Here is a 26,207-nt window from a genome sequence, read left to right on the forward strand (position 1 = left end):
AGTGTGTCTCGGGGATGGGAGAAGAAGGGAGACCTCTCTGGGCTGGGGTGATAAGGGAGCCCTTCATGGGGGAAACGATAACTGGGTGCGATAGCGGAGCCCCAGCCGAAGTCTCCGCTGCAGCCGTTTGCCAGCCGCGGCCCCAGCCAGCCAGCCTCCACACTATTGAACAGTGCGCTCAGCCATGCACGGCTACACACATACACGCGCACACACCCTCCTTCCCCTAGTACATATCTGGCCTTCATTGATATGCTGTATAAGGAAAGACGGGGGTGAGTTAAAGGGAGGCGAGAGGGAGAGGCAAGAAAAAAAAAACACGAGGCAACACAACATGAGCACTGACACAGTTCACAAATCCACGACAGACACACACAAATGCTTACACACCCGCGCATACAAAGTGCAATCTGGTTTGGCGTACGGAGCCAGATTCGGAAGGTTTTTATTTAAGATTTGGCCGAGGGTAAAGCCTTGTTAAGACATGAGACAGTGTGCCGAGCCAAAAGAGGGGCCTTGGCTCCGTTTAGTCCCTAACTGAAATTGGAGAATAGCATCCCATTTGTGATACTAAACCGTCCCATCCCTCACCCAAGAATGCTGCCGGTGAAAGAAAAAACGCGGTTCCAGGAAGTGTAAAATTTTGCAAATGTTCTCAAAGTGTCGCTACAGTAGTTGCTGTAGTAATTTAGTAGCAGCTCTCATGCTTTTTTTCTGATGTATCAGTGCCCACCTTGGTGGATTTAGCCCCCAAAATCCTAAAAAAGCAACACAGGGAAGGATAGAAGAGGAGGTTTTTTAGAAAAGGAAACTGGGGCGGTGGGATTTGCGCTCACCTTCCTCATCCCATTTGGGTCCTGATATCGAGACTATCTCTCCTCCGTTTGTTGTGTTCGCTCTCCTCCTCTTCGCCTCCCTCCCTGCCTCCGTGCCCTCTCCCCCTGTCGGAGCGCATGCCATTGTGTCAATCTGAAGGGCTGTTTTTCCTTCTTCTTCTTCACCCACTGATAAACCAGCCGCTAGCCAGCAAGACGCCAGGTTATTTACTTCCAAACACCTTCAGCCATAAAGATTTCTCTTTATATAGTTATATAAATATATATATGTACCTGCGGTCCCCTCCTGAAAAATAGGATTCACTAGAAAAGGAAGAGGGTGACAACAGGGAAGGCGAGGACAAAATAATAAAAGGATATCACCAAGAGAAATTCACCTTGGTTGCTTTTCACCCCCTTATAACACCAGTAGGGAATGAAATCGAGAAAATGTGTTTCCACAAGTCAACACACCGACTCCCGGCTGATGCAGTGCAGTATATATGGGTAATACGGTTTGTATTGTATACTTTAAAACTACATTTTTCAAGTGGCACATTTGGTCAGCGCTGCTCATAGTTATCATCTTGGTGCTCATTACACTGGCACTGCGTCGCAGCTCGGAGGAAAGAAAAGTTGCCACATGATGTTGAGCACCTTGCTCACTTCCTGAAACTGCATTTCTGTTTCCATATCTCATTTTGCAGCACTTATCCCAGAGACTCATCCAATAGGTTATGGATTGTGCCTTTAGGCCAAGGTCTGGAGGCATCAGAGCGAGATGCGCCAGTGACAGGTGGTAACTAAAGTAACCTTTATCACCTCAGCAACTGAGGTCACCTTTCTATAGGCTGTCATAGATGATAGATATTTCTTCTCTGGACTCCAGAGCGTCTGATTGAAGTTGCGGCTGATTGGCTGTAAGCAAAACATCCGGTATTGATCCATCACATCTGACTGGTGCCTGCACTTTTCTAGGGGACATGGGGAGAAATTACCACAAGCTACTAGCAAATGTTGATATTTTCTACTCTACCAGCCACACTTCTGAAGGCCAGACGATGTCGAGAGGTCCCTTTAATGCCTTAAAATATATAATTACATGTCCCAAGTGCATGTTTCAGTGTAGTCTTCCAAAAATGTTACTTTCTGTTTATTTCATGATCTACTTGATTTCGGCTCAACATCTGCCCTCTTTGGTGTGGATGTGTGTGCATACTCCTACTCTTTCCTAAAAAGTTTGAAGATAGTGTCCTTATCGTGATGAACTGATTAACGTTCAGCTGAGCCAATCAGAATTTTGGCTTTTTATGGCACAGTTGTTGGCACCGTAAGTGCACACAACATGGAAATTAGTATACATGTGCACAAGACAGTTTGTCTCCTACGGCTCCCCAATTATTCACCTGTATAAACTGATACCTTGTTTTGAAATCTACCACCCATCTTTATTGACTGCCTCCACAGGTCTTACATCTCCGCCCAAAGTAAACCAAAAACTAAAACACCTATACACCTAACAGTCCCCAAGTGCAGCTGTAGCACACAAGCAAGACACTGTAGTTCTTGAAGAAGTAACACATTAATACTACATCATCGGTCACATGGGACAAGTATCACAACTCAGTACAAACAGAACTGTGTGTTCTTGTTCTTCATCTACAAACTTGAGGCAGCAGTTGACAGACGTTTTTTCTTGAGAAAAGCTTTGACAGATATCTGATTTGACACCAGTTTTCGCCATCTAATTGAGTTAGACTTTAGATGTGATATAAACAGATGATTAGATAGTACGTTTAAAATGTGATCATTTAAAGGAAACTTGGGTCGGCACAAAGTAGAGGTGCGGTGAAGGCTTTTGAGAAGTAGTGAAGATAGCAAGTTATCTCCTCCATTTAGTTTCTACTTAAACGTTAGCAGTGTTTTTGAATTTATTGTTTTCTGAAGAATCGTACAAATGTGCTTCATGGTCTAACTCCATCATAACAGTATTACATTTCGCCATTTGCTTAATAATGTCTGTAGGTTAAACCCAGAGCAGTGTGCAGTTTGTGCATAGATCTTCTAAGCGGGGTGCATGTCATAGCAGTGCATACGATCATATGATTCAGACCTCTTGAGGTAAGTTTGGGTGAGCTCAGTGTGCAGCGGTGCTGTGGTAGCGCACAGCGTTGCAGGACTGATGGGCAGATGTGAACAGACAGACCGACTGACCCATGACTGATTGTTCATCTCTCTGCTCCAGCAGCAGAAAGCCTGGGAAGATCCACTGTGCTCTGCTGGTCCTCAATATTCCCTTCTTTGATATCACATGCTTTCGCTCTGTCATTCTCTCATCCTATTTCCCCCTCTCTTCTAAAAGTAAAGGCTTTATTATTTTGTTCATATAGGGTTTGTATAATGTTTGCCACAAGGAATGAAGTCTTAAATAATCTTCTGCCTGTTTTTTAAGTAACTTATCCTGTTACTTTTTTCATTTTTTTGTGCTTTCTTTATCTGTATTCTCTCTTTTTTCTCTTCTTTCTTTCTCATCCCTCCGCATCACTTTTATTTGCTTTATTCCTTTTTATCCCTGTGAATCTCTATTTCCTTCTCCTTTCTCTCACCCCTGCTCTCCCTCCTTTTCCACACACCCCCTCTCCCTCCCCTCCCTCTCTCCCCTGGTTTGGGCACAATGCAGCTTTCTGCGGCATTTTCTATTACGCCACGGCCCTCCCCAGATGAATCCCAAGTAATTGGGGTGGTTAATTTATTTACTCAGAGGCAGTTCACAGCACATTAAATAATAGAGATAATTGAACAAGAATTGTCAAGTGTCTTCTGATATCAGACACATTACAGGAGGGAGTGTGCATAAAACTCCATTTCTATGCCCCCATTGTTTATGGTAATTAAGTACACAGATTTATTCCTTGGTTGCCTTCCAAGCTTATGGCAAGCGCCATTGTTGTCTTCTATTAATATGTAATCAGTAAATAGTTTAATTTTCTAATCTGCGGTTGGAGAATTCACTTTCTAACAACTCTTAATTACTGCTGGGCTCTAATGAGTCTCGCCATGCCGACGCAGCCAGCCAATCAGTGGCCAGGCACAGGTCGGGGGGGAATTTGAATTCCTGCGGCGCCCCCCCTCGACTAATGAACTTGTTATTCTTGCACCACTGGGAGCACTGTCCTTCACACATGCAACATTAGGAGAACGTTCACCTCCTGCAACAGAACAAATATTTATACGAGTTTATTGATTATATGAGTAGAATATTGCATGTTTGTATTAATTACGCATGCACTAGAATATTATTACATTGCTGTCTTTAACTTTTGCTTAACTATCATTCAACCTTTACACACAAAGCGCTACGACTTGAAAAGCTTGAACTTTTGATGGCCTCTTTAATATGTGTTTTATTACCATGCTAATTTTCTGCAGAATTAAAATCCCATTCATCATTTTTGTGCTTCTGCCGATGCATGTAATGCTCCTGACCTTGGCATTGTTAGTTTTCTAAAGGTATTGTTGCACAGAAAAATATATCAAACACTCCTTATTGAAAATTCAGCTTGAGGTATGAAGAAGCATTCAAATGCGTCTTGTAGCCTTTCGCAGAAAATCCCCTGGCCCCTGTTTGAATATATCTCAGCTACCCCCTACCTGGCCCCTGCACCTATTTACACACACCTCCCATTTCAAATAGCTATATAACCTGCAACAATGGACGCAATTATCCAAATAATGGCACTTAGCCGCACCGCAAAGCTGCCTCTCACCTACTGCGCATTTGATAAGAGATAAACAAGCAGAGAGAGCAGAGAATGAGTTTTAGCTCCCCCAGATTAACATATGTTTAAAAATTGCACTCGAAGCCGATAAGATTGACACAGGGTTTTTATGGCGCGCGCTCCTTTAATCTGCCTTTGTGTCTGCGAGTCGACGAGAGGAGAATGGCACAAGGAGGGATCCGGCAAGAGCTTAATGTACTTTACACATGCAGCCTATCCCCCTCAGTATCTGAGAAAGGGACAGAACGGACTGTCAATGCCGTCACGTCGGAAAAGGCTGCTGGCCTCGACTTTGATTGTGTGGAGGATTGCAGAGCGGCTTAAACGTCAACCTGTGGCTCCAAATCACAGTCATACAGCCTGAGACCTGCAGGCAAATTCTGATTCATCTAATTGTTTTCTTTGTGTTTTTTTTTTTTGCCATTTTCATAGATTAAGTTATTTATCATGACAATTACTAAATACTCTCATACTCTGAGATTTGAAGCTACCATCGATTGTTTTCAAATTTCTTTTTCCTCTCAGTAAAGTTAAATTTTTATTCAATAAAATAAACAGTTAAAAGATACAAGTACAATTCATAAAATATAATGAAGATGTGAAAAGGGACACCCTGATAAGCTATCAAAAGCTTCAGAATAAGGGCCCAAACGTGAAGCAAATAGTATTTAAAACATGTTTACTACCATGCTGTCTGGGTTTAAGAAAAAAAGAGTACATGTATCATACGGAAACATTTACAAACTACAAAACTCCTGCGACTAACCGAAAACCTATAACTTAACTACCCTAACACTCACTAAATGAAAGGTCCTGAGATATTTATTCCATCAGTCTAATCATTGGTTATATAGGTAAAATACAATAAAAACAGACATATGGCAAGTGAAAAAAACAGTACAATTAACTTAAGTAACTTTCGTGTAGAAATCCCCAGCAGTTCAGGGTGTTCAAGCTTTAACATATTCTGTAGTAACTGCTGCCTAAAGCTCATTTTAAAAACATAAACAGATGATAACACTTTTACAGTGTTAAGTCTCATTCCTGTGGATCTGTGCAAAGATCTGTGCTCATACATTTAACCCATTCAGAACCCAGTTATGTTCCAAACACAAAAAATATATATTGTAATGATGGATTTCTGCTCTAGATGTACTCATAAATCATTTTTTGGGTTAGGAAACTTTATTATGACTTTTTATTCTGTCCAGTGAATTTCAACGAGGAAATCGCCTAATCATAAAAATGACAATTAATGCTCTTAACAGACCATTTTGCAATCAAATATTTGTGATTATTTATTTTTCATGAATAATAAAGTCATATCAATGAGTAAGGTGATGCTTTAAAACACATTACAAATATTTATATTTTCATTTTTCTTATTTTGACTCAAAATATTCTCCATTTCTGAAGTATCTCCAGAAAACAGTAATGGAAAAACCTCCAGAGATGAATATTCTGCGAATATACTCAGTAAGATGTATTATAAGATCATTGTTTCATTAGAAAATCAAATCAGAAAAGTATTTTCATATTTAAACTTTATTTTCCAGTGACACTCCACCATCCATTCCAGTGGATGGATGTTTTTGAAAAAAAAAATGAGTAGAAGCGTTAAATCTTTCATATGGTATTTTGACATGTACAAGTTATGTAACAACTAATCTTCACTTGACACCAAGTGGTTTTGGTTTCACCAAACCGTTTAAACATAAATTTTGCACTTTAACATTATGATATATAGACTGAAAAACATCTTGCGCTTCCTCCTTTTCTTACAGTCGCCATGCTTGTTAAAAAAGAGGCGTGGCTCCACTGTAGTCCACTTTTGATGATGTCAAACACTGTGATTGGCTTACAGACATCCCATCAAATACGTCTGTGCATTTGGGGGGAGTCAGATGACACTTGTCATAGATCTAGACATCCTAGACATCCATTGGAACCGACAGCAGATCTGAATGGCTTAGGTTTGTTTTTTTTTTTTTATCTCTTATGAGATGCTTTTTTTATAGTCTCATGTATGAGTTATAAACTTTTTTGGAAATAAGGTCACGCCTTTGGAGGTCCCTTCCTCCAACAGCAATAAGACTTTTTAATTCCTCGTATTTTTAGCTCTTAGCCCTTTAGTGTTTTTCTAGGCTCGTGTTTTTTTATGTTTGTTTTTATCTGTTTTTAACTTGTTTTTATTGTCTTGTGTAATTCTTTTTTACTGTGAGATGTTTGGTGCTTCAGTTTCCTTCTAGATTTATGAAGTTAATCTAATCTAACAAGTCTGTTGTTGAGCATAGATACATTATACATTATTGTGAGAGATATTCTGAAGTCTGCAGCTATGAAAAACAGGGTCAGTAGGAGCATTTACTTGGGACCTGCATATGGCACGTATTACTTTCTTCTGTGAAATCTGTAATTTCACAAGATAACCAAGAAATTTACTGCACCAAATAACATAACATTAATTTATATGAAGCTCAAATACAGACTTGCAGAAGATTAAATGTGCTTTAAGTGGAAAAACTTGAAGAAAAAGTCAACATATTTGGACAAATTACCTGTCAGTTCATTAATATGACATCAGTATGTACCCTTCTTTTAGATTTCAGGCTTGTAATGTGCTCACATTTTCACCAGAGCCTGCACGTGTGTTGCTAATATTAATGCTGATGGAGCAGGCAGGCATCATTGTGTGTTACGTTTATATTTCCTTAGCATCAAGTGAGCCGGCCTCTCACTCTTTTTCCCAAGCCTGTCGTCCTAATCCAGCATTGTGGCAGCATCAGCTTATAGTTTGACTAAAGATTTAAGCTGGAGCTACGTGAGTGGCATAGGGACTCACACCCACTCACACACACACATACACGCATGCACATCAAGCCCCTGCCTTGTCTCGTTGCAGCAACACAAACAGCGTGTGCAGCTTTAAGTATATTATCAGAGCCAGTTCTTTCACAAACGTATTGCTGAAGAAGCTTAACATTAATTATTGTAACTTTGGGCAGATTACATCCGTGCCCGCCTTGTAAGCGCAGGCAGACTCATCTTGACCTCCTATACGAGAGCTTAAAGACACAAGAATGGCATTTTACCAACTTTAATGGGATAACCAGTCTAATCTTTCAGCACTGACAGAAGAAAAAGTGTTTAGACTATAATACCCTCCCCAGTTCACACACTGAGAGATGGAGCAAGAGAGGTTTTGGTGTTGGCTTTAATCAGCGTTTGCATTGTTTTTCAGGTGCGATTCCTCTTTTTCTGTTGTGTTTTGATGGCGTAAAAGTTCTGCAGTGCCTCTTTGAAAACAAAATAATTCAATCATGGCTCTCTCAATAAACGTGGACTTCAAAATAAACACAGGCGACGCTGAAGGCTTGTCCACGGCGTGAATTGTGATTGAGCAGAGGGAGATTGCGTCTGTTGTTTATCCATAATCACACACCCAGTTCGTAAGCTAAGCTCGTGGCGACTGAGATAGACACGGCCAAAAAGAAGATGTGTCTCCTTTTTCAAAGCCTTTGGTCATTTTCTTGTTGTTGTTGTCAGGGTTACGAAAAGAGCACTCACTTTCAATCGAATGGTTTTGTATCGGAGCGCGGTGGAATGTGTTTGTGGTCATCTTGAATTCACTTCAGGAGCAAATGCACCGTTCTTCCCTATGGGGCGAAGAAAAGAAATCTAAGGATCACTCCTTTAAAACCCCATTGCCTTTTTCTTGCCTTTGAGGGGACAAAACAAAGGATTTGAGCTTTTTTTTGTTTTGTGTGAAAATGTGTGTGTGTGTGTGTGTGTGTGTGTGTGACTCCAAGGTTCAACTGGGTCAGAACACAGATTAACACCCCCCTCCCTCACACACACATACACTCCCATTCCCGCTCATGCCCTTAATCTCCTCGGCCATTTGAATGTTTGAGCAGCAAAACAATTTAATTAGTCAACTTGCAAGGACTCTGCACAAGAAGCGACCAATGCTGAGCCTCCCCCGTGTTTCTGCCCCCCCTCCTCCAGTCCAGCACAGTGACACCACCCTCACTCCCAGATGTGCACCGCTTCTTTTTTTTTCTTTTTCTCCCGCTCGGTGTCAGCCTTTCATACATTCTTTAACAGTGGGGATGAAAGGGGGATTTTTAGGAAGATTAGGGAACGGGATCCTCTAGGCATTGTCTGAGAATCTTCAGATAAAACGAGCTGGGTGGATGGAGTCAACGGGAGGGAGGGAGGGAGTTGGGATGGAGGGGAAGGAGGGGCTGTAGCTGCTAAAAACGTCCCAGAGACTTGCAAGTGAAATATGTTTGTAAACTACAGCTGTAAATACTGTGCACTGCTTCACATTTATCTCAATGTACGTCCTTTATCCTTTTATCCTGTCTTTCCTTATTTTTGTTACTCTTAATATCAGGGTTCCCACGGTCATGGGAAACTTGGAAAAGTCAAGGAAATTCACAGTCACATTTTCCATGACTGGAAATGTCACGAAATTAGTGAAAAAAAGTCATGGAATTTTGTGTATAGTAAAGTTGTCATCTGTGAATAACCTGCCTCTGGGGATGCACGATAATGTCAGCAGATTTTGGCTCAAAATCAAATATCGAAAAATCAAGTATCGGCCAATGTGTTGATTTCTGCCAAAATCACAACCGATATTTCATTTATTTATTTATTTTAACTGAAAAAGTTAACATTTACAAAATATTCACCCTAAATTGAAGTATTTTTCTTATTTTCCACAATGAATGAATATTACATACAAACGTACATTGAAAAGCATTGTACTTTATGTCTCCATCTGCTGGTGGGTCATCCCGATAAGAGTATACATAATATCAAAATAATTCCACTACAGAAGAGACTTGATGATCATTTCAATTATGTTGGGTAAAAAAATGGATGTATCTTTATCGGTATCTGTTATCATCATACTCATAGTAAACTTAATTATCCAACAAGGGGAGACTTATGTGTTCATACATGTGCCATTTTAGGAAAGAAAAAACATAAAAAATACACTGTAGGTACACACACACGCACATATACACAACACAATGTGCAAAATTGAAGAAAAATATGCAGTACATTAAAGTGCACTTCATGAAAGAATAAAACAGGTCTGTCTTACACCATTAGAGTTTCTCTTTCATTAAATAATCAAATCAGCCAAATGAGTTATTATTTATCAGCATGTTGCATAGTGACACATAATCCAATATTGTGCATCCCTTTTACGTAATGTACCATAACAGGAAATGTATTTTCTGTGGCTGTCAGTGTAACACTGAGCTTATATGTGACGTTTTGTTCACATACGTTTTGTCATTTTCTAACTGCACTCAGTCTCTCCCTTCATGAATGCCAGCTAGCTGAAATTATGTTTAAATACAGTCTGATATGTTTGAAAAACACCGCACAAGTAGGGCAAGAATTATTTTTTCATTATGAATCCTTAAAAAATCATGGAAAAGTTTTGAAATTTTTCTCTATGAAAACGTGTGGGAACCCTGTAATATTTTTCCGCGCTTCCTCTAAATCAAAGTTGTTCCGACTGGGCCAGGCACTCCTCCTTCCCTCAGCCTGCCAGCGATAGGGCGATTAACATTTTCAGCAGAGGGGTGAGTAAGTGGGGAGGGTGTGAGGGAGGGGGGAGGTTTGTTGGAGAGAATTGGGAGGTGGACAATGGCCGCTTATGATAATCTGCTCTTTATTGGAGCATCCCGCCAATGCTTTCATCAGCCGCCTCTCTGCCTGAGACCCCATGCAGCAGCCGGTCCAACAAACCGTGCTGCAAAGCTGCCAAACACATCGTCACAGACACGCGCATACAAACACTGAACACACACACACACACACACACACACAAGTTGCACATTAACAAACACACTGAATATGCTCACACACACACAGGGCTTGTGCTGCACACGCTCAAGCAGCACGGTGATGCACACAATCAAATAAACCAGGAAAATAAAACACGCTGGGTTTTATTGATTGTTTTTTGTGCTGCAGCTGAAAGCCGCCTTTCATTTGAATTCATCTTAAGGGTTAATTTGTCTGTTTGAAGTGATGCCGTCATGTTTTAATCCACCTGTTTTTCTCCACCTTTAGTATCTTGCTTCAATCTTTCAGGAAGCTGACAGTTAAAGTTAAAAGGAAAAACGTTCCTCTGTTGCTCAGATTCTCTGGGGATATTTACTATTTTGTTGTTTGTTTTTTTATGTGCTTGATTAGTAGTTAGTTAACAAACTGCGGCCCAACAACATCATTGAATTTCAACCTTGCAGTCAATTAATCGAGGCTTTCTAATGCTAACGGTTGTGGTGGCACTCGACAATGCAGGTTAATGACAGAGGTTTGGCCAGTAATTACACCATTCACTTGCTAACACAGCTGCTCGCCATGCTGCCGTTGTCATCGCCCCCCCTCATACACACTCCTCCCCATTTCCCATTGTAATGAGCACTCCAGGCTACAAATACCAACAGCTGTCTTTCCCAATACATTTCCATTTAAATATCTATTTAAACACAGCAATTTTGCATTTGTGTATTGAATCAAAGCTGGAGTCAGGGCCAGTGGCAGAAACCGCTGCTGCTCGCTGTCAGTTGTAATGTGATGCTGTGCCAGATTGAAAGGATTTAGCTGACACATTTACAAACACATTAGGGACAAACTTAATTCGTCTTTACCTCTAAAGATTTGATGTTTTTCAGCACTATATGTGTATTTTATTGATGAAGTAAAAGGAGAAGACTTAGGTGTTTCCCTTAAGCAGAACTCCGCGAGGAAGGAGACACAGTCAGGGAGTAAAGTCGAAGAAAAAACGGATGCGAGTGATTGTGTAACAGAGAGAGACGAGGGGGGAAGAAGTAGTGAATCGCAGCGCAGAGATGTGAGAAGGATGACTAATGTTGTTAGCAGAGCCATTACTGGTCCGCAGATTAATTCATCAAGCAAATTCATCGTTCACCTCCCCTCTGCCTCTTGTCACAAGGCGTGTAATATGACACCCCTCAAATTTGTTCTAACATCTACCCCAGGGGGGGTCGAGCTCTCCCCTCCACACACACACACACACACACACACACACACACACACCCTCCTTCTCTTTGCTAATGGAGCAGGCGGAGCCACTTATGCTAAAAAGATTGCAGCTGTCTGTCAGCAGGTTGAGGGGGGGTGGACGTCCTCTGCTGGGGGTTATCACTGTGCTCTCTCTCACACTTTTTCATTCATAAATTTCTCTGCCTCTTCACTCTCACTCCTTTACAAACATATTTAACTGCTGTGTAAGTGTATTGACCTGTGTGTGGACCCTTGATTCAAGCTAAATGAGAGAACGATGCTTTTAAATCAATCACAAACCTTTATAAGCAAAGGGTTAGTGTTGATACAGTTTTTTTTTAAATACTAGCAATACTGTGACATATTTCCCATTATAACAGAATATTTCAATAACGTACAGTTAAAAGAGGCATTTAATTCAAATCTTTTAAATCTGATTGGGCTGCTAATTTGACTAACATAGAGTTTAGTGCAGTATGAAGCCACAGCGAACTGTTGACCCCCCCAACGTGAGATCAGGGCAAGTTAGAGATGAATGAATTAGATCTCCACCACGTTGTTTTGGAAATAAAACAAAGATTTTGCCCACTGATATCGAAACACACATTTCCTCCTCTCGCTCTCTCCATGATGCCCCGTCACCTTCGTCGACCGACATACAATGAAGCGCAGTTTTTTAAGCGCAAAGTCTCACTTGTTTGGATGAACTTTTTTTACGCCCCTGAGAACAGGCAAAATAATGAAACATTTGAAACCATTTTACCTGTTTGGTTTTTTTTTACAGAAATAGGAAACAGGGATAATAATGTAAAACCCTACTTTTTTCTTTTAAATATATTTGGCAAGAGATAAATGATTAACACATGGACACGGGATTAAAACCGGGAAAGTATTTTTTATATCAGTCTTTAAATGTTGTCCATACAGCATATATGAAACTAAACTTGCCAATATCTTGATTTAAATAATGAAATATTTTAATCAAGAAAAAATTGACAGTACATAAGTTTATGACCAGAAATTCAGCACCATTTCCCGTTTTCTTTACCAAAGGAGTGTTTGACTGCTGGCATTAGTGTGTTAAATTTGACTCCTGTCCTGGATCAGATGAGTGCTGATGTTTGTGTTAAGCTGTCCCAATTAACACCATCAACAGGTACTGAGGTTTACACTAGCACTAAATCAACTCGTGTTTCTCCGCCCCTCTAAGCCCCCCAAATGGTTCACACCTCGGTGTGTGTGTAAACACATACTCAGGGAGCTAAACCACCTGGCTTAACCTTAGCTTAGCCCCACAGAGCCCCGGCTTATCTGCACATTTCAACAGTGATTCTCTAACACTGCTTTTAGCTGCGGAGCTGCAGGAGGCACAGAGAGGAAGGCCTCAGTGTTTAGTGTCATTTATAGAAACAAGTTGATAGAAAACAAGTCACAGTCTGGAAATAAAGAAAGGCTAAACGGACAGATTGTTTCCTATTTGTTACTGCCGTTAACAGATGCTTTCTTTGAGCTCAGAAGTGGTATAATATGGTAAATTTCCACCTTTATTTCAAGCATTTATCTAAACTTTCGTTAATATTCTGACTTTCTTCTTATATGTTTGTTTGGATTTATTATAGCATGATCAGTGCTGATCTTTTTTTTTGTTGCAATGTCATTTTGGTCATAGCTATTCTCAGTTTAGTTTCATGGGATTCTACTCTTTTATTGATAGCTGTGATGAGATTAAGTTTCAGTAAGAGATGTCCATAGATTGTGTTCATTAAAAGGAGTTGTATACATTTAATTTGCAAAACAGTAGTGTGCACAACTCCAAAAATCTGAAACAATGTATAGAGATGCATGGTTGTGACATAATCCCCAAAACAAGTATAAAACTGGCACTCAGATATAATATGAGCAGAAATGAACTGAAATGCATACTTAATATCTGAAATGTTTTGTGAGTGCCAGTGTTGGTCTTGTTTTTCTACATTAAATTTCACATAGATGTATAAAAAAAAACCTTTCAAACAAGTCAAATGCAATTCAAAGTGCTATACAGGTATATTATACAAGTGTGGGTGAATTAATCGAGGAAATTAAAATTATTTTGTCACTGCTTCTAAGTGATGTTAAAGTTTAGTGTTTTGCAGCAATCAAAACAAGCAAGGTTGCAAATTTCAGTTTAGCCTTTAAAATAAAAGTAAATTAAAAATAAAATTCAAGTTCTGAGCAGAATCCAGCTAGATGTCATTGTGTTCTCCTCTTCATGTGTCTCCTGCTAGCTGTACTGATTATGTAAAAAAAAAAAAAAAACTCCCCCCAGCCCGGCCACACTCAAGCAGAGCAGTCAGAGGAGAAAACGAACCCAGGGCCTAACAAATACATGAAGGTTTGGTTTAACTAAATCCCACAGATAATGGCTACTGTGTCAAAGACTAAAGATAGCGGGAGGGGTGGTGGTGGTGGTGGTGGATGGAGGGGGGGATTACTTCAGCGTTTTGCATCAGTTGCTTTCAGCTGGGTGGCCCTGCTTGTCAAAAAAAAAAAGAAGGGAGAGACGGAGGGAAAGAGAGAAGGAGAGAAAAGCATTTAACGCGGCACATTGAGAAGAAGAGGGCTCTTAATGCCATCAAAGCGAGGGGAGAAATCAGCCATTAATTTATTCTGGCCCTCTCACACGCACACACACTCATGCATGCAGGCGGGCAGCCACAGAAGTACACACATGTGAACACACACAAACCGCCTGTACACATGTACACGCCTTCTGTTGTTTCCTCCAATTGTAGATAATTTCGGTAACATCTGGTCCACGCCAGTCTTGGAAACCCACCAGGACCAAGGTTGACAAAATGTTACCACTGATCCCCTTCCCTGTGTGTGTGTGTGTGTGTGTGTGTGTGTGTGTGTGTGTGTGTGTGTGTGTGTGTGTGTGTGTGTGTGTGTGTGTGTGTGTGTGTGCGCTTGTGCACACACACCTTAAATGATTTGTGTGTGGATTGAATTATAGCCCTGACGTGAGGAGAAATTTTTCACCCTTAGATTCAGGAGGAGGGGCAGATGACTGGGCTATTCATTGGCTGATAAGAACTGATGGGGAGGTTAATAAGCTACACACCCAGGTCATCACAGGCTTTTTACTGGGCTACGGAGGAGAATAGAGGACGATGATGATGATGAGGTGTGTGTGTGTGTGTGTGTGCGTGTGTGTGCAGTTGTAAGCCTGTGGAGTTGGAGGGAGTGCATCTCTTCAGTATCTGTACTTTGACATACCTTTTAAAGGTCCCTCAAAGTTCTCTCTATCACACTAAATTAGCAAAATTCTGATGTGAGTGAGTGAATGAGTGCGCTTGCAGTAATAGGTGGTCACACAGCATACATTTCTTATAAGACCATTTTAAATCTCTGAAGCATGTAGCATTTAAGTGGTAATTAAGGTGTGCACCTCTAAGAGCAGTAGGTGTTGTTGGAGGGCAGACCTGTGCACACATATATAAACATACTCAGGCTGGATTCAGAATGTAGAAATATAAATATTTATTGTAATGTAATGTAATTTTATTCAGACATGGACAGTGTACAATAAAACATTAACCTTATATAAAACAAGGAGATGCATTGTACTAGGTTTCAGTAAAGCTGCTATTTTCTGCCCCCAGGTAGGTGGAATAAATACATTAATGACATAATTTGATAAAATAAAGTACTAAGTATCAGTTCAAAAGACTTTACAAACATTATTATCCCCATATGTCACACCACCTAATCATGAAAAATCTCAAATTTGTGCAAAATTGCAGCTATTAAATGATCAGGGCACAGTCACTCTTACAACATCCTAAAGCCAATTTTTTTTGTTTATATTAATAATTATACTAAAGAATCTGCACATTGGGACTTGTTGCTCCTCCTGCTGTACGCACTTATTCAGTTTCACTTCTTGTGGGACGTCCCAGTCAGTAGCAGACACGCTTGATATGTCCAAATCTGAAGTCTCATTCCAACAGCACAAAAAACTTGTTAACATCTGGCTTTTTAATGCAATGGGAATGTGTTTGATCGGCATTCACACTCAGGTCGAATGACGTGTTTTTATCACTTCTGGCTCTGATCGGACACCCAACACCTGGGTGATTGCACTAATTTAAGCTCCTTAACCGACAAGATGCAATGACGCGCCATCACTAGTTACTGTCTGTCTCCTCCCAAGCAGCGCTAAAACATTATTCCAAATTAGTCTGCACCGAAAGTCAAAGAGAGACTAAATAAATAAGCAATATAGACAGAGAAGAAACCACTGAAAAGTTTTCAAAGACCTCTGTTCCTGCTGCTGTTTATCTATACTCCGGCCTGTCCATGATGTCACATGGACACACCAACAAAACAATACACACACACACACACACAGGCACACACAAGCTGACAGAAAGGCAGACTCGTGTGCTGCAGCGGTGTGTTCACTGGCAGTGGGAATGCAGCTTATTGCCTATATTTGGTGGTTTACCTGTGTTTGTAAAGCCCCTGTGCCGCTCTAATTTTGGTGGGAAAAGGGTATAAGTAGGATGTTTGTGTATACAAGTTTCTATGTTTACCAATAAAGCACTTAAAAAATGTGTAACTATAGAACTGGCTTCAATCTCTGCGTTGCCAGCACCCCAAATTTCTAAATCAGCAAGAAAAAAATTTAACAGAATTAAGTGAACCATACGTTTATTCATTACATTTATATCTATTAAGCAGCTTCAGCTCTTCAGCACCAAGCCCGGCATTGCTGTCATTCACAAACACAGCCCAGGCTACTTTTTTTCCCATAATTCCCCTGTGTAACCTGAGGCTAGAGGCAGGCACCCCCGCTGAGCAGAAGACAAAACACTCAAACAGAAAAACAGACTAATCTCTCTTCCTCTCACTCGTCTCTTTCTCTCTCTCACATGCTCACCCTGACTGTTAGCAATGCTGCTGTGTAATACTCAGCTTAATGCAAAACTGTCCCTTCAACTCAAATAATAATAGTAAATCAAGTCTCTTTCCTTAACTTTGAAATCTGTTGAAGTTGTTCAAGAGACCCAAATAGTGACACATGTTGCTTCTGCGAAATTTAATTTAACTTTCCGGTCACACAGAAGCAACATGTATCATCTCCACAGATTTCCCCATTATTCACAAGCAGCAGAAATGAGAGTGAATTTATTTCTGTAATCATACAGCTGAGATTAAACAAACTGCGCCACTGCCAGGAACCTGAGCAGTGCTGTATGTGCTGTCTGGAGCATCAGTCAGTAAGTAATAAATAAATGTAGAGTTGGAAATGCTGCAGCTTTCGCAATATTTAAAGCAAGCATTCCTTTAATTAGTATGTTTACATGATGTAAGAAAAAGTGGAATTATTGTGTTGTTAAAAATGGAATTTCAAAATACATGTAAATATGCTAGTCTGACTGAAATGATACTAAATAGAATTTCAGAGTTGGACCAACGCTTCTAAATAATGCAGTTAGGGGTAGATTTCCTCTTCCATGTATACAGCTCAATGTGAACTGGCCCAGGTGTTCTGCACATGCTCCATAGTCTCCACACTGGGCTTTGACTCGGAAGTCAAACTGCATAAATTTGTAAAAGGAAGCCTCTCCGCTCCAATTATTATTACTACTATTATTTCTGTTTTGTGCTAATATTCGTTGAATTGTATTTACTCTTGTTGGTATGGGTTTGCCTTGTTTATCAAAGTACTTCGTAAACTCTGTTTTTAAAGGTGCTGTATGAATAAAGTTATTATTATTATAAGTAGTAGTAGTAGTATAATCATCATCATTATTGTTGTAGTAGTCCCATTAAATGGCCTGATGGAGCTATAAGAGTAGCTGAACGTCAGTGTGCATGTAAACGACTGATCCCTGACATGTTACTGGTTGTGCTGGTGTTGAGGAGTAAAGTAAATCAAATGAGTTTAAACTGGTGGAGCTGAACATGTTTTCCCAGAGAGCTTCACCGATGGTGTTGAGGTGTTTGATTTTGTGTTGTATCACCGAAGTCTAATAGAAGTCAGACCCCAAAGGGCCAAGCAAAAGCTCTCACTCTGAAAGACAGAAAAAGGCACCAAGCAGGACCCGAGCATGAGGTCTCTCCTCTCTCCGCTCCCCCTCCATACCTACCCTTGTCTCAGGGCTAATAGGGAGGCGCCTGGCGCCTTTCCTGCTCCCTATCACCCACTCACCTTAATAATAAAAGAGAGCCCCCTGTGGAAAGGAGCTAGCATGAGCTGGTGAAGAATCACGCTGTTAATAGGATGATGCCTTTTTGCCTTTTGTCATGAGATTATGAACGGGGATAGCCTCTCCTCGCCTCTCCTCTCTGCTCCTCCACTCTTCACACACAGCTACAGGCCTCCTGGAGGGCCCCGTCGAGCTGGAGTGGAGACAGGCGTAACCGAGGCTTTGTTCCTCTGCTTGTATGGTAAAAGGCTCGCTAATGAAATACCTTTTAGGGGGTATCGGCAGGTGAGCTCCCCAATCAGGCATTTCAGCAAAAACACACACAGGCGTGCGTACACTCTCATACTCTCCGTCTCCTCTTCTCTGCCCCCTCTTGCTATATTAATTACCTGAAGTGCTCTGGCCTTGCGAAAAGCTCTCGATTCTGCCGCTCTCCTTCTTCTCTTCATCCAACACGACAGCCACAACGGCCTAAGCTAGCCTAAAGTGGGGGGGTGCAGTAGAAAAGAGAGGATGATAATAGCAGTAATGAACACGGGTGACGATAATGAGAAAGGTAATTGAGAAATGTTGTATGGCAGGCCCCCTGATTTTCCTTTTCCAGCCCCAAGCTAAGTGGGGACATGTTGAAAATTATCTTATTTAGAGCTCAGTTAAATGGTTCTCGTAGAGCGTCAGAAAAAAGCGAGGATTTCTGACGCTAAAGCTAAAGTGAGCTGACAAGCATAGAGTAGTGATACAGCAGCCTAATGGGCTGGAGAGTGTTTAAAGTCACTGTTGGCGTCATAGACTCTCCTTAATTTCTTATTGACGTTGAGTGGCATGGTCAAAACAGGCTGTGCTGTACAGTTCGGATTATTGTTTAACACTCTAATGCTTCACTGCTGTCCTTTTCTTTTCCGCTCGGCTCACTTTGATTGTTTTCTGCGTGTACGCGTGTGAGAAAACACTCCCTGTTGAACTGTACATGCATCAAAGACTTGCTGTTTGACCATCGAGCATGTCTATGCGTATTCTGCTTACATCTTATGTTTGTTATAAGTCCCAGTATTTTTGTGTGTCTGTGTGTGTGTGTGTGTTGTCTACCTTTCCTTGTGTGTCTCCTCCTGGCCTTCTCACCCAGCCTGTGATAGAGACAGGGCGGTCTGGGCTTTAACAGACAGAGGCTGCCTCCACCAGCCCATAGTCTGCCACTCTCTGATAATGTTTATTGATTTGTAGCAAAAACACAATTTGATGGAGTGGGGCGAGGGGAGGGAGGGGAGGAGATGTTGGGTTTGAGGTGAGGAGGGGGGAGGATTGTATTTGTGTGATTGTCACAGCTTGGCTGGTTCTGCTGCGAGACAAACAGAAAAATACTCCAGGAATGGCTTTTGTGTTGTTTAAGTCCCTTTATTTTATAATCAATTAAAGAATCAAATACTAACACACATTAAATTACAATGAGAAGATATTTAAGAGGAGAAAAGCTAAATTAAGGCTGAGAAATAGCTGTATTTAAAGGCTCTATTGTTTATTTGTGTAACTTTTTGCAATTACACTGCCAAAATGATCGTTAGCAGGCCGAGTTTTGCCACTGTGTTGAGTTTCTTCGTGTTTGTCTTCAAGAGATAGCGACTGAAACTGAGCGAATCATTTTGGAGTTGATAACGAGGGTTCTCACACATTCATTAACCTGTGGCAGAGTAATCGCCACCACATATAGATTTCCCATTTTTTGGAAGCTGTGTCTCTCTGTGAAAGTGAAACTTAACCATTTGTTGATTTATATAGAATAAATGAGCATTTTATTTTTGTGGTTGGACATTTTACATGACCCATATCTCATGGGATTAGACACATTTACCAAAATCAAACCAAACATTCTGACACCTTTACAGAATGTAATCCAACAGTGCAATACATAAATATCATCCAAACATAACCGCAAACATAATCAGACAAAAAAAGACATAAACCTCCTACAAACTGTGCATCCAGTGATATCCCACAACATGAATCAGTGCCGAACACTTTCGATCCAGTTCACAAACCAATAGTCCGGTGACCAAAATCAAACACCATTTATTAGACAAACATTGACTCATTTAAGGGTTGTCTGTTGTTTTTCCAACCTAGGTAAAGTAAAAATGGTCTCTCATGGAAATCACGCACCCCTTTGGTTCAGCGCTGAGTCTGACCTGTGCAGTGACGGCAAAAGAAAGTTTGCTTTCACTCTAATCCATTGATCTAATCTGATCAGCTCTTATCGATCTGACCTCGTGACTCAAACTCGACAAACTGCTGCCGAGGAAAAAAATAAAAGTAATGAAGAATTCCAACTGTGCTTTGTTTACGGACCAGCAAAAAACCCCGCAATTAGAGATACAATCACGAAGTCAAAGTTTGATGACGCGGCACCGAATCTAAAGCGTAGATTCAACGCAGACGTTTAAACCGACCTTTAGAAGTCTGTGCGAATAAGAGAGAGAAAGCTGCATAACACACTCTTCATCTCTCAGTGCAAGCAACAGAAAATGTGTCCGTGTGTGTGTGTGTGTGTGTGTGTGTGTGTGTGTGTGTGTGTGTGTGTGTGTGACTTCCAATATGAACATTTCATCTCCAGAGTGAGTCTATTATGTGAACTCTGTTTGCCCGAGCCCCCACCTCTTCTTAACCTCTAAGGTGGAGGAATGAGAGGAGTCTGGAGCTTGGTCTACTGTTAGCTCTGAGGTCAAACGTGTTTGCCCAAGGGTGTGTGTGTGTGCGTGTGTGTCTGTGTGTGTGTTTCTGTACACATAGGAGAGTTAGCAGAGGAGAGCAAGGAGGCGTGTGTGTTTAAGAGAGAGGAGGATGAGAGGAGGAAACATATTAGCAGGACAAACCCCTTCGTCTGTGTTTAACGTGGTCTCTGAACACAAATGTTCAAACAGTGACATGATGGGCGCTGCATATGCACTCTCTGCTGCTCATTAAAAAAGGCTTTGGCAGTCCTGCCGTGCGTAGTTTATCTCCCCTTTAAACAGTGCTCATGATCGGGGCTAAAAGTGGAGTGACACTTACTTTGCATGATATTACAAACACCAGTAATGATCATGATTGTTAGGAAAACTTTCATGGCAGAAATACAGGTTTTCATCGATGTTGTCTCATAGAAATCACGTCTTTACACTATTTAGATATGAAAGCAAATCCTTTTTTAGAGAAAAGTAAGGCAAAATCTTCTTGTTTGTTCAGATTTGTTGTGGTTATGTGTGGGCAATTGTAGCACTAAGGTTAGTCAAAAGATGGTGGTCATTGTTAAATATTGAAAAGTCAACACTGACTTTAAGCACAAGACAGGACGTGTTTGTTTTTCTTAATATTTACCCAAAACCACCATCTTTCTCCCACCACGACCAAAGTGCCTTTAATGTTTCAGGATGTTCGTCCCACTCACTGTCATAGTTCCTCGCTTTGCACGTCCACCATCCACCCTGATCTTTTCTAGGACTTCTGATCATCCGCAGCTCCTCCTTCCCTTGAAAAACTTTGCTGGTGTTCACCGCATCATTTTCACTGACCTCCATGCTGCTTTTTGCTGTTTATTTTCTGGGGCATTTTTGATGCAGAACAGACACACCAGAAAAAAATAGATAAATGAAAGGCACATTTGTTTGCTGGTAATGAGAAAGGAGTCAACCGTCTATTTTTAGTTTTCCTGTATTTCAGAAACCTACATATATGCACTAATAGACGGGTATTATTTGATTAACCTTTAACATCTCAACAGGTGTCAATTTCAAATCCTTATTGATTTTTTTTTATTGGACTTGAATTTTATATCAGTATCTTACTTATATATTTGAACATTTGACTCATGCTGATTTCCTGTCATTATTGATAATGGAAATCAAAATCATTACACATACATTATTAATTCAGCGGCTCTGCATGTTTGGCAGTTTCTTTTCTTAACATGGACCTCCACCATTAATACACGTTGTAATTAGAAACAAATAATTATGCAGCCTCACTTATGATTATGGAAAAGACTCAATTCATCCCTCAGTCACAACCCACTCCTGCCTCTCCTGCTCTCTCCTCTACCTCCACCTCTTTTGTAAGTTGTAAAGCAAGCAGTGGTTGACAAATGACACCGGTGGAAAAGGCAGTCATTGTGCCTCAGTGTGAGAGAAGGTTTTTTTTTCTTTTTTCTCTTTCTTATTTTACTTTTCTCCCTTTTTCTATCCGAGGGAGGGGAGGCAAAGAGGTGAGTGTGAATCGGTTAATGTGTTCCATTCAGCAGACATTATACACAGGTTCAATAAAGCAGGAATCTGCTCTATACGCGGGGACCATTGTGCCATTGAGGGGCGGCTAAAAAGGCCTCGAACAAGCCTCCCTAGAAAAAAATAGCCCTCAGCACCACTCCAGTAGAGAGCAGAATAGACGAGAAGAGAGCACGAGGAATCACATGTGAAATGTAGAGAAGATTAGGGGGGTGATTCTTGCACATGTCGTTTAGTGTTGTAATGTTGCCGAGCTGGAAATAGCAGCAACTGTTGCACTCAGACAATATTACTCTGAATACAAGCTTTAAAAAATGTAATTCAGCTTTTAAGAGCAGTGGTTCCCAAGTTAGTGAAAAATACACTTTATTTTGAAGTACAGTGAATTTGCAGCACAGAGCTTTTATTATAAAGTGCGGTTTCCTGCTGTAGAGTAAAAGAGTTTTTGGGGGTTTTTTCCAAGTACAGTAACTTCACTGGCCTGATCTTGGTATTATGTGGCCTGTTTTGTTGTTGTTGTTGTTTTAGGAATAGGACTAAGGGACTGTTCTTAATTTATCAGGGGAGGGGAGTTGCTGTTTTTTTTCCCACTACAAATATTTTTCATTGAGCCTCCCTAAATGACACTGAAAATGCATTAAGTGTTTGTCCCATTTCATTTTTTGGTTATTTTTTTTGTCAGGGATCCACAGGTTTAAAGAAAAAAAATCATTGACAAAAATGTTTAGAAATAAATGAAAATCAATAAAATAGAAATAGAAAATAGAAAACTTTAAAAAAAAAAAAGGTTTGTAAAAATCACCAAATCTAAAGAAAAAACAATCACAAAAAATTAAAGAAAACGTGCCTTCCAAACCATGTTTTTTTTTTTGTTTGTTTGTTTTTTAAATGTGGAGATTTTTTTTCCTTCAGAGGTCCAGGTGACGCACCCAATGTCCTCAAATCCCAGAGAAAAAGTGAAGAAGAGCATGAAAGAAACACAACTACTGCAGGTTTTAGATTTTTATTTTGTGGCTAAAGATGTTTTTTTTCTATTTCTCTCACAAGCAACACTCTCAGTCTCCCTGTGTCTCCTTCCTAACAAGACACCCGTCTACTCACATTAATTAAATCAAGTCTTCAGTAGGCTACTTACGCACAATTCCCCCCCTCCGGCCCTCGCCACAGACCTCTCTGATTAGGCCGGCCCCTGTCATGCATATTCACATCGCTGCAGTGACAGCCTTTTAACGAGCTCTTACCTAATCACAGGAAACAATGTTCATCCTGTTCTTTTTATTCCTCTTTTTTCACCATTTCCTTTCATGCGTCTTTGGCTTTCATCTTCCCTGATCCCCGCTGATATCAGACGGGCTTGACGGTCGGATGGAGAGAGAGAGCGATGGGAGAGACACAAGTGCGGCTCGTCCCTAAATAAACAGCAATTCAGAAAGTGACTTGGACACAGAAGAGAAGTTCAGCTCCACGTCCTCCCTCTCCCTCCTCCTCCTGCTCTCCGTCTTTCTCCTCCTAACCCTCCTCCCCGCCTTTTTACATGTCCGATAGACAAATTGGATTAGCAGCTATTGGATTAAATGGCAAAATGGTGGGATAAGAAATGAGATGAACGTGCTGTGATCACAGCTTTTAATGTTTTTCTCTTTCTGTCTCATTCATTTTCTCCTTTTATCCAAGCTTCCTCCTTCAAGGCACAGAGAGACGACGTTCCTCTGGTGAAGACGGGTGTGGGATTTCCTGCTTATCCAGTCACTGTATTTTATAATCTTTAAACAAAAACCTGCAGTCCGTTAGTGGAAAGGCTGTTCTTTAACCCGAAGGTCAGATATTGACCCCTGCTTCCCCTTAGTGTTGACTAATTGACTCATGTTTCCTCAAATTGCACTGAAGAAATCGGTCGATTCATTGATTGGTTTCACGACCGAAAATTAATTTTTATAATCCGTTAACCATGAAAACGATTCATGAAGCAAAAGTGGCAAACATTTGCTATTTTCAGATTCTCAAATTCTGCTTTTCTCTGTTTGATCTAACTAAATTATTACATTTAAGTTTTGGGCTGTTGCTCTGACGAAAATTGGAGATTTTACTTTGGTCTTTAAGAAATAGCAAGAGGCTTTTTTCACCACTTAGTGCAACAGTGTACCTTTTTGTGGCTGTTTAGTCAGTTTAGCTTTCTGTGATGGGAAGTTGTATACAGAATGGCGAAGCAGAATAACGGCGTGATATTCCCGCCTTGAACAGGAAGTGGCTGCTGTTTTCCAAATTTGCGGACATTCACAGCTGCTGCTCTTCCTTGGGTTCGCTGCTAACTGCTGCTAGCTGCTTTTCAAATCTCTCAATGGTGGTTCGCACACGTAGCAGAACTGAAAAACGTCTCATCTGTCCCACTCTGCCAGCTTTACGTTTTACACAGACGTTGATTCGGCACTGTAACTTCCTCCTCTGCCGGCGTACAGGCGAATGAACTCTGTCCCCCCGTTCTGGGATCGTACCTTTTATACAGAATGTTGAGAATAACGTGCAACATCCCCGTCTATGATGGCAGTGTAGACGGAGGCTCTCTACCTGCGCTACAGATTCAAAAATCCTGTGCAAAACGTCAACAAACATCCTAATTTCACATATTAAAGTATGTTGTTGCCACTTGTATGCAGGTTTGGACATCTCAGCAAATGAAAAGAAGTCATTTACAAAAGTCCCTAAAAATACTCCTCGCATGCATTTAGTGAGACCGAGCACAGCAGCATCCTACGGTTAATTAAAAACCAGCGCAGGCCACCAGCAGCAGCAGTTTGACCACCTCAGGGTGGGTTTCATTATTCCTATCTACTCTGAATGGAACGGTGGCCAAGATAGCCATCTTAATCTTATTTGGCTATAGAGGCTCACGCTGTCTTTTCACCCCGTCTTTGCTTCTTTCTTTTATTTCTTACTCTCTCTGTGTCTCATGTGGATGCATATAAACACACGATGACCCTTACTAACCAGCCTGTCTTCATTCCTTAAGAATAACAGTCTCCCCACACACACACACACACACACACACACACACACACACAGCAGTCTGTGTCATTGTATCTCGCTTGTGTTTGTGAGACAGAGAGAGTGAAACAAGAGAAGAGGGAGACAGGCAATCAGATAGAGGGGTTGTCGGGATGTGTGTATCAGTTGTATCTTGGCCGTGTGTGTGTGTGTATCTTGTGTGATTCTCACCATCGCAGCCACATTGATAGCTGAGGTAACACCAGACATGATATTAATGCTGATAAAGTTTGCTGTAGGTAGGGAAACCCGGAGTATCTCCATCAGACATATTTCACTAATCCTTTGATGTCCTGATCAAACATTGTACTCGTGCCAAACTTATTGCTCCAGTCTCAGTAGATTTTGGCCTGTGTTTTTAATTTTTTCTTTGCTCTGCCCTGCTCTGTGTTGAGCACTGAGAAATGGCGTGTAAGGCAAGCAGCAAGACCCAGAATGCAACCTGCCAAACCGCCAGATGCTTTGATCCAAGATGGCCCCCTGAGAGCCAGCATGGATCCACAGCTTCTCGGAGCCAAGGCTGGATTCACAGACACAGTGTCAGCAGAGCTTGCCAGGGATATTTACACCATTTGTCTTCACACAACACAACGTTCACCAGTTTTTTCCTCTGTTGTTGTCACTCGTAACATATGCCATTCTGTGGGCACGCTCATTACCGACAGAGAGCGGATATCAGCGGGAATCAAACCCTCAGCGCTGCACCAGAGCCTTAATTTAACCACTGACCACCAGAGGACAGCTGAATATTTTTACATATGTAACTAAAATAGTCATTTCTTTTCACAAATTTTACTGAATGTTTCCGTGGGTTGTGAAGCGATAAGATTTTATTGATACCAGTGCCATTATGGATTCAGCTTATCGGTCCAATTCTTTATCGATTCTCTTATTGATTTCTGATCAATAATCTGTGAGGAAAAAAAGCAGCCCTACTCAGGTTTTCAGCTATTATGTTATTATTATTATTATTATTAATTTATTTATTTTAAGGCAAAGAAAAATTAGTTTAGCCTGCCTTGGTTGGTGCTAATGTGTCAAAACAGGATATTTACCCTCAGCACTCGC

At 40.9% G+C, this 26,207-nt stretch overlaps 1 protein-coding gene across 7 annotated transcripts in view; it reads left to right on the plus strand.

Annotated features, from left to right (window-relative positions):
• Positions 1–26,207, plus strand: part of ehbp1 (EH domain binding protein 1) — a 185,671-nt gene that overhangs the window by 141,443 nt on the left and 18,021 nt on the right. The gene's annotated exons all lie outside the window — the stretch shown is intronic.

Source organism: Plectropomus leopardus, chromosome 13, assembly GCF_026936395.1.
Source record: "Plectropomus leopardus strain MGB_pleo_1.0 chromosome 13, ASM2693639v1, whole genome shotgun sequence".
In the NCBI taxonomy this organism is placed as follows: domain Eukaryota; kingdom Metazoa; phylum Chordata; class Actinopteri; order Perciformes; family Serranidae; genus Plectropomus; species Plectropomus leopardus.